At 38.8% G+C, this 11,820-nt stretch overlaps 2 pseudogenes; one reads left to right on the forward strand and one right to left on the reverse strand.

Annotated features, from left to right (window-relative positions):
• Positions 1 to 3,265: 3,265 nt before the first annotated feature.
• LOC138050873 (uncharacterized) lies at positions 3,266 to 7,410 on the forward strand (annotated as a pseudogene).
• Positions 7,411 to 9,037: 1,627 nt separating this feature from the next.
• On the reverse strand, positions 9,038 to 11,454 carry LOC138054443 (uncharacterized; annotated as a pseudogene).
• Between the last annotated feature and the right edge of the window lie 366 nt (positions 11,455 to 11,820).

Here is an 11,820-nt window from a genome sequence, read left to right on the forward strand (position 1 = left end):
TCAAAGGACCAAAGAGACCTAGGTATCTCAAAGTTTATCAAAGCAGCTCCAAATCACAAGGTTGAAGAACCTTAAAGGATGCATGACTTTCCTGCTTAGCTGGACATAAGTGCTTGCATGGTTTGTATCGAAATCATTATTGGCAGCACATAAATTATGATTTTTTTGTAGATTTTTATGCAATTTTCTCTTTTATAAAAGTTTCTCTTGCATGTTTATAATCTATGCCTTTCCATGTATGTGTGTGTGTGTGTGTGTGTGTGTGTGTGTGAGTGTGTGTGTGTCATAGTATGCAAGGCTGTGCTCTGAGGAAAATTTCGGGGAGCCCTTCGGGCTCCCAATCATTTCAGCTGGGTTGCCCAGCCCTCGAAGTTGGTCGCCCGAATTAATTAATTATTTATTTATTTCCTACCGATTTTTTTTAGGTTTAAAAGCGAAAAAGTAAAGATTGCGGCAGGTTTATGTAAAAAGGTTTGGATCTAATAGAGGTAAACCTTTTTACTGGTTAGTTGAGTTGAAAATAAATGTTCTAAACGTGAATCAATGCCGCTTGATTCCCGTGGAGATTTTGTGAAAACTGCTGTGAAACAATGAAACCACCGCGGCCCAAAAGCTATCATTTTTTTTCTCTTAGCAAGTCATCTTAATCTGGACGAAAATCATCGCTACTGGACAGAACTAAAGTATTTTTTCTTTACACTATCAGTAAAATGTTTATTGGAATGAGCTTTTTGTTCGGTCCAAGCACCAGTCAGCGTTATTTGTTTAGGGCGCGGAATGATAGCTAATAGAGAGCTTACGAATCGACGACTTTCGCACGACGGCGCCGTTGAGTCAGGTCATAGTCCGGCGTCGTCGTCCTGTAGAAATTTGAATTTACGATTCAGCAAAGACGACGACGTTTGTTCGCGGGTGGCAAATTTTCCCGCCGTTTCTGAAGTTTGTTTTTCTCTTTTCACAAGGTAGGTTATTCGAACCAAAATGCCTAACTTCAGAGAAACGAGAGCTTGTATTGCATACGCTTATCAAAAAAGCTTCATAAACGAAAAAGAATTTGTGCTTTTATATGATTTCCACAAGTCAACAAACCCAGAGTTTCCGTACTGGAACTATGAAAGGTTTGATTTGGACGAGAAAACAAACGACGAGTGCAAGGCCGACTTTCGTTTCTACCGGGATGACATTTATAAACTTGCTGAACAGCTGCAGCTGCCTGATGAGATAACCACTTACAATGGTTTAGTTGTAGCTTCGGTACCTGCCTTATGCATGTACCTCAAGCGCTATGCATATCCTTGTCGATATGGAGATTTGGTTTGTCATTTTGCCAGACCGGTTCCTGAGCTTTCTATCATAACAAACCATATGATGGACTTGATTTACGGTCGGTGGCACCATCTACAATGGTTTAGTTGTAGCTTCGGTACCTGCCTTATGCATGTACCTTCAGAAGGTGCTCACTTGAATCAGTTGAATGAAAACAGAAAAAAATCAAAAACATGTGCCAAGAACTTGATTGATACTTGATCAATGATTTATTTGGAAAAAAAACCTGAAGCATCGAGAGAAACATTCAGAAAACTTTAACAACTAACCTTACGTCCTGTTATTTTCGAGACGCCGGCAAATCGCGCTCACCAACGTCGTCGACTTTGGCGCGACTCTGGCGAGGGCCCATATAGGCATGCGCAGAGGTCATGTCACGCAATCTAACGGCGTCGTCGTGCAAACGTCGTCGATTCGTAAGCTCCCTAATGATTGTCACGAACCAAAGACAACGCGGGATTGCTCTTTTTCTAAAACAACAACAAATAATATGATATCTTTCCCTTTTTTTCTTTCGGTATTTCATATACAGGGGGAAAACAACCATAACCTAAATATATTTTAGTCAAGCAGGCGCAGCCGCGAAACATCGTAAAAATATTAAATTTGCATAAACTGCGAGTCTCGGGTTCATACAGAAGTAAATTGCACCGCTTCGCCGGCCTCCCTTTTTCCCGCTGCCAGAGCAGAAGTAACAACTCTTTTTTTAAAACTAGAACCAAGAAATGCCAAACTCCACGTTCCAAATTTAATTGATGCTATTTTTTGAGAAGGAATCGAAATTCGTGCGCCGCTGGCTGTCACGTGCAAAGTCACGGTTATGTTACATGTGAAATCATGTGGAACGGCCTTTGAACCGATTGTTTTGTACAAAGATGAAACATTTTCTGAGAGGTTTCGTAAACTGTAACCACCAGCATATTAACATTTTTAGCCGCCTTATCTGCAAGAAATACAATAAGCCCGAGTGCCCGACCGGGCGACCGCGTAATTTTTTTCACTCGCCCGGAGCCAAATGTTAGTCGCCTCAGGCGACCGGGCGCCGTTAGAGCACTAGTCTCCCTCGCAGCCGTTTTTAGTCTCGTCACGCAACGCTCCTCCCCACAAACGGCTGCTCACATTCGAACAACATTCCTTTCCCTTTGTAGTCTTTGCGCCAATGAGATCACTGACATTGTTTCTTATGTGACCAATCAGAGCACAGGAGATTGTAATCAACATCGTTTTTCCCGCGCGTTTTCAAATTCTGCATTTGATCGTAGTTTCTTGATGGAGGGAACGCCGAAGAAGGTTTTGCAAAGTGATCGTTGCTTTATTTGTTCCACTTCAGTTCAGAAAAAAAGAAAAAATATATATTTTTGGAAAACGTTATTTTGATTTTCCGGCGATTATTAGTTCCTCTCTGGATGTGAATGTAAGATGCTATTCAGCTACCAGCGAGTTGTCAGTTTGTAAAGCATGCTACCGACGACTAATCAAGTTCAAAAAGGCCTCTGATCATCTTGAAGAGCTCAAAGATGAATTGAAGGGAATCTTCAAAGATCGCAAACTTCCCAGAACGAAGCGCTTATTGAACGTTGAGAGCGATGGTGGAGAAACCCCAGCTTCGTGACGTGGGAAATCCCCGAAGTGTTTGCAATTCGATCCGATCAATATCACTAGTACTTCTAATGCTACAGCCAATTCTAGTATTTCTACCGTGATCAGCCAACAGGTACGTTATAATACTCCGGCAAGATTTCCTATTGGTTCTATTGGTGTGTCTCCTATTAGAAGTCATCCATACGGACTTGTGCTACAAGCTTTTCCTACTCAAGTGACAGTAAGACCCCCGTGCGAAATTCCTCAACCGATGCTTACTTTTACTCCAATCGCCTCAAAAGCCGCTGCTTCCAATCATCTTACTAACACTAGTGAAACTTCAAAGACTGTTTTGAGCGTCCAGTATCCTAGTAAAACTATGAACAAAACCCTCTGTGGAAGCTATCAGACCATTGGAAAGGCTTTAGCACATGGCGTACCTTCACAGATCGCAAATGCCGTAATGAAAAATCCAATGCTTAGAAATCACGTCATTAAAAATGTATTGAAAACTTTGTCCAAAGAGGTAGCGGCGTTGTGCTCAAAAAAGAATCCTTCAATTTTAAGAAAATCAGGCAAAGAAGATCTGGCCAAATTCGACTTGCAACTCCTCTGCAACGAGTGGAAAGAGAGAGCTCCACTGTTCTACTCGTTCTTGATGACTTCCGCAGTAAACAAAAGGACCAAAGAGTGTTCTTGGTTTTCAAGCATTGCCATAGCAGGATCAGTACTTTTAAAGCAAAGGAGTGAGAAAATGGATGTAACTGCTTCGGTGCTTGGCGTACTTCTCAAGTCAAAGTCAGTCGAGGTAAGTTACAGTAGTTCTTTTCCTGATGGAATATGTTTACGGGTCCATACCGGAAGTGCTAAATTAAGTGAGATGTAGGGGGAGGGGAGATGAGTCCATCAGTTAAATGCAAAGAATGAATTTATGTAATCACTAAAAGTGGTCATATATCCCAGTCATATTTACTGAAAAATGTATCATAGTGCAGTCCATATAACATAAATCTAAAATAACAATACAAAGCACCTGCAGTTACAATAGAGAGGGCATTTGTATGACAATTTTATTGTGTACAATTTACTTACAGAATTCTTGCCAAGTTTTCTTTCTTAACATTCAAATTATTATTCCTTCATGAAAATTAAAGTGAGAGAGAAAACCAAAAAGAAACAAGATTCAACTCACCAGCTTGTGGTTGTACAAGTGACATGCTATGAAATATTCATCTAAAAAAAATCTCTTTTCTAATTACTTGTTTAGGGCAAGATAAATAGACCTTTTTCAATTGTACATTTTGTTTTCCCAATACAGATCATGTGATAATATGCAGGAGATTTGATCCTTTATCTTGCTCATTCAAAGGAGTACATGCAAGCATGAATCTGTCTGCATGTACTCTTTTTAATGAACACGACAAAGGATCAAATCTCCTGCATATTATCACATAATCTGTATTGGGAAAACAAAATGTACAAGTGAAAAAGGTCTATTGCTGTAAGCTATTGAGGATTTATATTATTTAATCTCTTTAAGGAAAGCTAGTAAAATATATCACATTCGTCTCATGGGTTGGCTTACATGAACACTTAACAGGTTCACTTTGTTTTGTATAGGAAGGATACACAGTAACCTATGTACATATTTGCTTGCTCAACAGGCTACTATCTCCAGATTTAACAAGATGAAACTGACTAATGCAAATTTCAGTATCCTGAGAAAACTTGATGAGCTTGGTGAGAACCATGATGCAGATCTTGTCCACGCAAAACAGCAAATTTCAAATCAAAACAGAGAATTGAAGACTGCTCAAGATAAATGCAATGCTGCCTTTACAAGACATGCTTCCCACACCCACTGTTCTACTAAATGTCATGATGAAATCCAGTCAGCTTTAAGAGAGAAATGTGAGCTGAAAAAGGCAGCTCACCCTGGCTTTGTCATCTCTTTTGACAACTTGGACATTCACTTAGAGCGAAAGAACATGACTATGGATTCACAGAACAAAGACTTCCACTGGGTAAATCATCAGATGGTTGAGAACAGAGTTTCTGGGGCCATGCTGGAGTCTTCAGCACCAAAAGCAAATCTGCTTAATGTTTGTAATTTGAAGTTTTTGCCATCAGTGGAGGATCAAAGATGTCAGAGGCTTAACTACATTATCCTGTGTTCCAGAATATTGGTTGATTACTTTGATGTTTTAGCACCTTTGGCTGATGCCTGCATCCGACATATTCCACATAAATATTCAAATGAATTATCCCAGAAAACCAAAAAGGTTTGTTTCACATCAGTCATATTAGAATCATCACAGAAGTACATGTATTTCATTCAGCCATATGATCCAATTTCAGGGTACGATTTATGTATGGTACCTTACCAAAAAGCTTAAATTAAAAAATGTGTATGGCTGGATAAACTTGTGTTTCTTAAAATATAAATTTAAATAATAAAGTCAGACATAAATGACCTGATCACAATTATTTATTTATTAACACAAAGTGAATCTTAAGTGGCAGTTATAGGGCAGCCAAGACAGTGTTGGTTTTTTAATAAACCCCTAAAATCCACACAGCCCTACCCAACTCAGCAATGCATTAATTGTACATGCTCTGTACTCTACATCCTAAATCTCATCATTTCATCCACTTGTTGTTCAAGCCACAGAGTGCTTATGTCATGTATTTTCTATCTGCTATCATCTAATCCTTGTTCCACTCCCCTTTGACTTGCAAGTGTCAGCTGCTAAGTGTATATGTGTATCACTATAACAACTCAGTGTTTAAAATTGTCTTTCAGGTTCCCCTTGGATTAATATTCAAGAACGAAAACGCCAATGAGGACATGATAGAAATTCTACAGCAGTTCCATGATTATCTTCCTCAGACACACAATGGTGGTATAGATAGTCAGTTGTTTTCTGGAGACCAGCTTACAATTGAACGGGCATTGAATATTATATCCACTGTGTCCAACTGTTACACTCCCAAATACAGACTTGAAGGAATCAACTTACAACTAGGTGATTGTCAGTCTTCAGTCAAACTACCCAGTGTTAATAAAACAATATTAAAATTATCCACTCATTTTTTTACAAATTACATTTGTCACTGAAAACGCTGTAATTTCTTATGTTGAGTACAATAGGTCTACTACTGATTCATCATCGTCATTACTTTATTGTACTATACTAGTGTTTTTTCTCGTTAACAGTTGATCTACTCCAGATTCTACAGTGGAAAATCAACAATTGACAGTTGCACCATGTTTTCAGACCGCAATCTTATTAACCGAAGAAATGTTTCTGGGGATGTAACATCATTGTACCGTCCAGACAGAGACTTCCTGGAGATTGTTTTCCAGTCAAGAGTCATTGCAGCTGCCAAAAAAGTTCTTGGATTTGAAAACAAGACTGGAAAGCCAACAAAGTTCAACTTACCATCTAAAATAGATTTGCTAAAGAAGTCAGAAAAACTTAATAAGCTACATCAGCTAGCTGGCAAGGTCGTTGATGAATTTGTCTTTGACCAAAGTTCTTCTGGTGATGCCATTATTAATGCTGTAGTGACTGAACAAGAAAAAGAACACCTGCTAAGCCAACAGAACCTAACACCTGATGGCAGATTTCCCTGCCGATTTCCTGGGTGCAGGAGCACTTTTAAGTACGATGGCAAAAGCCGCAGAAATCATGAACTCAAGCATAACCCACCAGTTCAAGTAGAGGATCCACCTACTGAAATCACTTTCTCCACACAACTTCCCTCAACAACAGATACTACAGCAAGCACTGAAAATATCGAAGTTGGTGATGATGACTCTTCTGGAGTTACAAAGAATACAAGTGATGATGTTTTCAACTACAACTGCGCACTTTTGGCTGACTGTTTTCTTTTTTTTAATTTCCTCGATGCTATCAAAGAAGGTGATGGAATGAGGCTTATGAGACAGTACAAGTATTTCATGCTGTACTGTAAAGCAGATGATCCACATAGTACAAAATATTCACTAGAATGTTTGTACCAATTTTTTCTGGTCCATTCTCTGTTGTCACCAAGGGACAGTGAACGTTTTACTTGGAACCGGTTCACAAATAATCATGGTAAGAAAGGCACCAACATTCCTCTGGATGAAGCAACAGAGCACAGCAACAATTATGTGAAGCAAGCTATCAAAAACCTAGGACCAAACCTAACAGAGGCAGCCATATCAAGAATATGTAAAGCTGAAAGTTCTACATCATCAATCCTTGATAATCTTGATGAATCTTTGAAACGACATGCAAAATCTGGCAAACATTCTGATCCATCTAAAGAGAGGGATCTGCATGAGCTAATCAAAAGAGCTGAGGAACTGAATGTCTTTGGAAAACAGTGGGACGTTCTTATAATCATTTCTGTGCCCTCAAGCGAGACAGGTTGGAAGATTTGGATTCCTCAAAATTATATCACTGGATAAACAAACACAAGAAAAACATACTCAGGGGTATCAGAGCTAGATAAACAAAGTAAACAAAACATTTTTTTGTTGGCACATGGGAAATTGAATTTTGAAGATCATAGCTTTTGAGAATTCACTGTCTATTTAGTATGTAATTGCAGTGTTAAGTAGTCTATGAATAGACTGGACCAACACAAATGTACGATATATGAGAGCCTAGTGACTAGTATGTACCTGTGATGACAAACTGTTACAGCCAAAAAGTGTCAAAACAGGACCCCGAAAAGATCTGTTGGCCCAGATTTTAACCCAAGAAGTACCCAGGTGCTGCAACTACTGATATAAATGAAGTTGATGTAAATGTCTTCACAGGAATCCCATCTATTAAAAAGTCTGAAAGATTTTCAATCTGACTGAATAGTGACTATTAGCAGTCTAAAATTTACAGCCCGTTATGCAAGCAGAATACAATTTGATACTGGCAGCAGCACCAATGAAGAGATTAAACTTTCAAAGAATCAAAAAAAAATTGATCAATACAATCTATAGCCTGCATAGCTTGGTGGTTTTCAAGCAATTTGTGCACACGAAGAAAGTGGCGAAGCGGCAATAACCAGCGGTGAAGCCACAAGGAGCCTAGGAGGAAGACAACTGAGAAACATAATGGATTTGGCGCTTTCTTTCGCAGCTTCGCAGCTTTGTGCGCTCGCACTCAAATTGCTTTAAAATTTGCCTAAACCACCAAGCTACGCAGGCTATAGAATCTACAGAGTCTTTCATAGCATTCTGAATCAAACTTCAGACCATCACCTATCATAAATTATTTTTCTCTATTACATGTATACACTCAGTAATTTATTCACATGTGAAATGTAACTAATCTCAAACAGATGTTCATCTTTTGTGACTTCACATGACAATACTTGCAATTGATATGATAGAGTATGAATAGCACACAATTTATGTTACTAATCAGACAATAAAATTTACCAGTAGTCTGATTTACATGTAAAAATATGACGATTTTATTAGATTTATTTTCCCACCACAATGTAAATTGTAAGACTATAGAAAGACTTCATTCTAGCCTGGCAGGGGCAGATTTCAGGAGGGCCAAAGAAGCTGTACTGTTTCCCCCCCCCCCCCCCCCCCCTCCCCCGCAGTGATTTCCACCAATCTGTGTTCTGTTTTCATTATTGCCAATCTTTTTTGCCCTGCCCTTTGGCCCTCTTTCTTTAAGTCCTTAATCTGCCTCAGCCCAGTACACGATACAGTTAAGTCAATCACGTTAATAAACAATTATTGGATGAGGTTGAGCATGCTATCATGAATTATCAAAACCCCGGTCTGTGTTAACTGCCGAAGCCTCATGCTGAGGCAGACAACACAGACACGAGGTTTTGATAATTCACGATATCATGCGAAAAACGAATTCAATAATAATATTATTGTTTATTATACATTTTTGAACAATAGGCGAAAGAAGACATTCATCTGTTGAAAAATGCAATGAGGAGAACACTCCAAGGGGCTTAGTAACCAGGCAGACGTTGATAAATGATAAATGCAATATCTGCAGCAGATATTGCATTTATCATGTCAAGTTCACAAGCTATTGTGAATTGATTGAATGCTCTCGACCAATCAGATTGAGTAGTGAGTCTGATGTATAATAATGTTACTTAGTCATCAGTGATCCAGTGCCATATTCTCAACAGTTGCCAATACTGCTGGCGGCATTACATCATCATTGCATGAATCATTGGCATTTTCCTCTTCCAGTGCTGAGCTTTCTAGGTGTGACACTGACATATTGTCCACAATCATCTCATAAAGTTCATCATCTTGCAAAAATTCATGCCATTCATCCAGTAACTCATCATCAAATTCATAGTTATCGGTATCATTTACAGCAACTGGTGAGTCACTGTTGACATTGATGTCCTTAAATACATTGCTTACAATTGAAAGGATTCTCTGTGCATGCCTTCTGTCCCATATTTCTACTAAGTTGCAAACATCAGCTATTGAGAAAATTCTGTGCAAGTTATCCAGAACCTGTGATATTTGGTACTGTGAAAATCCCAACATAAATTGTAAATTTGTTAGGGTCTTAACATTTCCATTTGCAGCGGTACCAACCAGTTGCATGATGATAGATTTGTGATACCTTATCAAATTGTCTTCTACAACTTTCTTTTGCAGTTGCAACACTTCTCTTTCTTTAGATGTTGGCAGAGTGTCCTTGTATGCTGTGACAGGGTATTTAGTAATGTTATCAGAGTGTGGCATACCACATTTGCATTGAGCAGCACAATTGTCACAGCAAAGGTGGGGTTGTTCTGGGTACAGGGACACAGACTCAAAGTGATTCAGAAGGGTTTTTCTCCTGCACTCTTCAGTCTTAATGAAAGACTTCATATGGGCATCAATATGATTTAACATAAATCCATGGTATAAAACATATGCAACGCTTTGGTGGCCAGCCCTTCCTGCCCTACCAGTTTCCTGAACGTAGGACTCCATATTCTTGGAGGGTCCAAAATGTATGACTCTATGAACACCTCGGCAGTCAACGCCCATTCCAAAGGCTATTGTTGCTATTAGTAGACGAATGATACCATTGTCAGACTGAAAGGACTCCAAAATGTTATGCTTATTGGCTTCAGGAGTGCAGGAATGCAACATTTCAACAAGCACATGTTTTGAGTCATTTCCAATTAACATATATTCTCCTAAGAGAGCTTTAATAGTAGCATAAAGTAAACCACACTGTCGTATAGTCTGGCAATAAATAATAGTTCTTTCTGTTTTCTCCCGACTCTGTTTCAGTTCATCAGTAAGCCAAAATAGAATTCCAGTTCCATGTCCTTATCCATACACTGCACAACATAAGCAACATTTAATTTATTTGGACTTTCCTTAATTTCTACTGCATTTTTCATGTTCAGAAGGTTGAAAACTGTGTCTCTGGTCAGTTTTGTCGCAGTTGCAGTCAATGCTACTACTGGCACATTTGGTGCGAGTGACCTTAATTCATACAGCATTGAGGACGACTCGCGGAATGCTGCCATTTTATTATCTTGTGATGTTCCCCTACACATTAAAAGGCAAAAAAGACTGTATTAATCTATAATCAAATTTATAATAATAATAAAAATAATAATAATAATATAATGAAAATGTTATTAATTTTAATAATTTAATAATAATAATAATGATAATAATAATAATAATAATAATAATGTCTTGTATACACCTTCCCATTCCAAAATGGTCACTGATTTATGCGGATACAAATTGGCCTTGTTGCCTCGTTTGAGATAAAAAATTCTTTTGAATTTTAAGCTTAAGAACGAGGCATCAAGGGCTTATTTGAATAAAAACAAAAGAACACTTCAATAGCGGCCATTTGGGAATAAGGTGTATTTAGACACAATAGTTTTACAGGTGATCATGTGTAATATGACTCAGACAGAATAAAATAATGATAACCAAATAAGACCATAGTGTAATACTAATACTGACTAATCTATTTACACTTTCTATTTACAATATTTACATTCTGATTGCCCTTTCCTTTATACTGTAACATGACAGTTGTACATTGCTGTAAACTCGTTTTTATTCTCACTCTTACCACTGTCTTACAACATGGGCTTCATCGACTGCAATGGCGCAGAGTTTTTTGGAATATACAGAGTTCGTCAGCATAAATCTCCACTGTTCGTTCTTCAGCCACGCTTCAGGTGATCCGTAAACTAAGGAATATTCGCCGCTTTCAACACGAGTGCCTTCACCTTCCTCAAGTGAACTTATGTTAACTGCTTTTAGCCCTAGCCCCTTCAAATGGGACACTTGGTCCTCCATAAGGCTTATCAATGGTGAGACAACGACGACGATATGACCAGGCTCTTGGGAGGAGAGATCAAACACAAGAGGGAGTGCTTAAAAGAAGATATAATTCCCGAAACCAGTAGGAAGGTTGACAAATACATCCTTTTTTCCTCAACTATTTTCCTAATTCCAGTTTTTTGCTGCGCGTTTAAGCTAGGAATTCTAAATATATTACTAACAACATCAAACGCTTCTTCAAAGGTCGCCATTTTGAAAGCTTTGAACTCCAAGATGAAACAAACAATATGATTGGTTAGATTACTTTGGCGCGCAGAGTTCTCAACATTTGTAACCCGAATGATGATTGGTTGAAGTGGCAGAAAGGAATGTTGTTCGAATGTGAGCAGCCGTTTGTGGGGAGGAGCGTTGCGTGACGAGACTAAAAACGGCTGCGAGGGAGACTGTTAGAGCACAGCCTTGATTACTCCTTGATCGACTTGTTCGCTTTGTAAAACGCCACGAAGCGATGCGCGTATGACGTCACGAGCCAAGTCTTGCGTGAAGACCGCTTACAAAATTATCGCAGTCTGAGTAATGGCGGACAGATTTTTAGCGATTTTGGCTGGCTATCTCCC

This window comes from Montipora capricornis, chromosome 6, assembly GCF_036669925.1.
Source record: "Montipora capricornis isolate CH-2021 chromosome 6, ASM3666992v2, whole genome shotgun sequence".
Lineage (NCBI taxonomy): Eukaryota > Metazoa > Cnidaria > Anthozoa > Scleractinia > Acroporidae > Montipora > Montipora capricornis.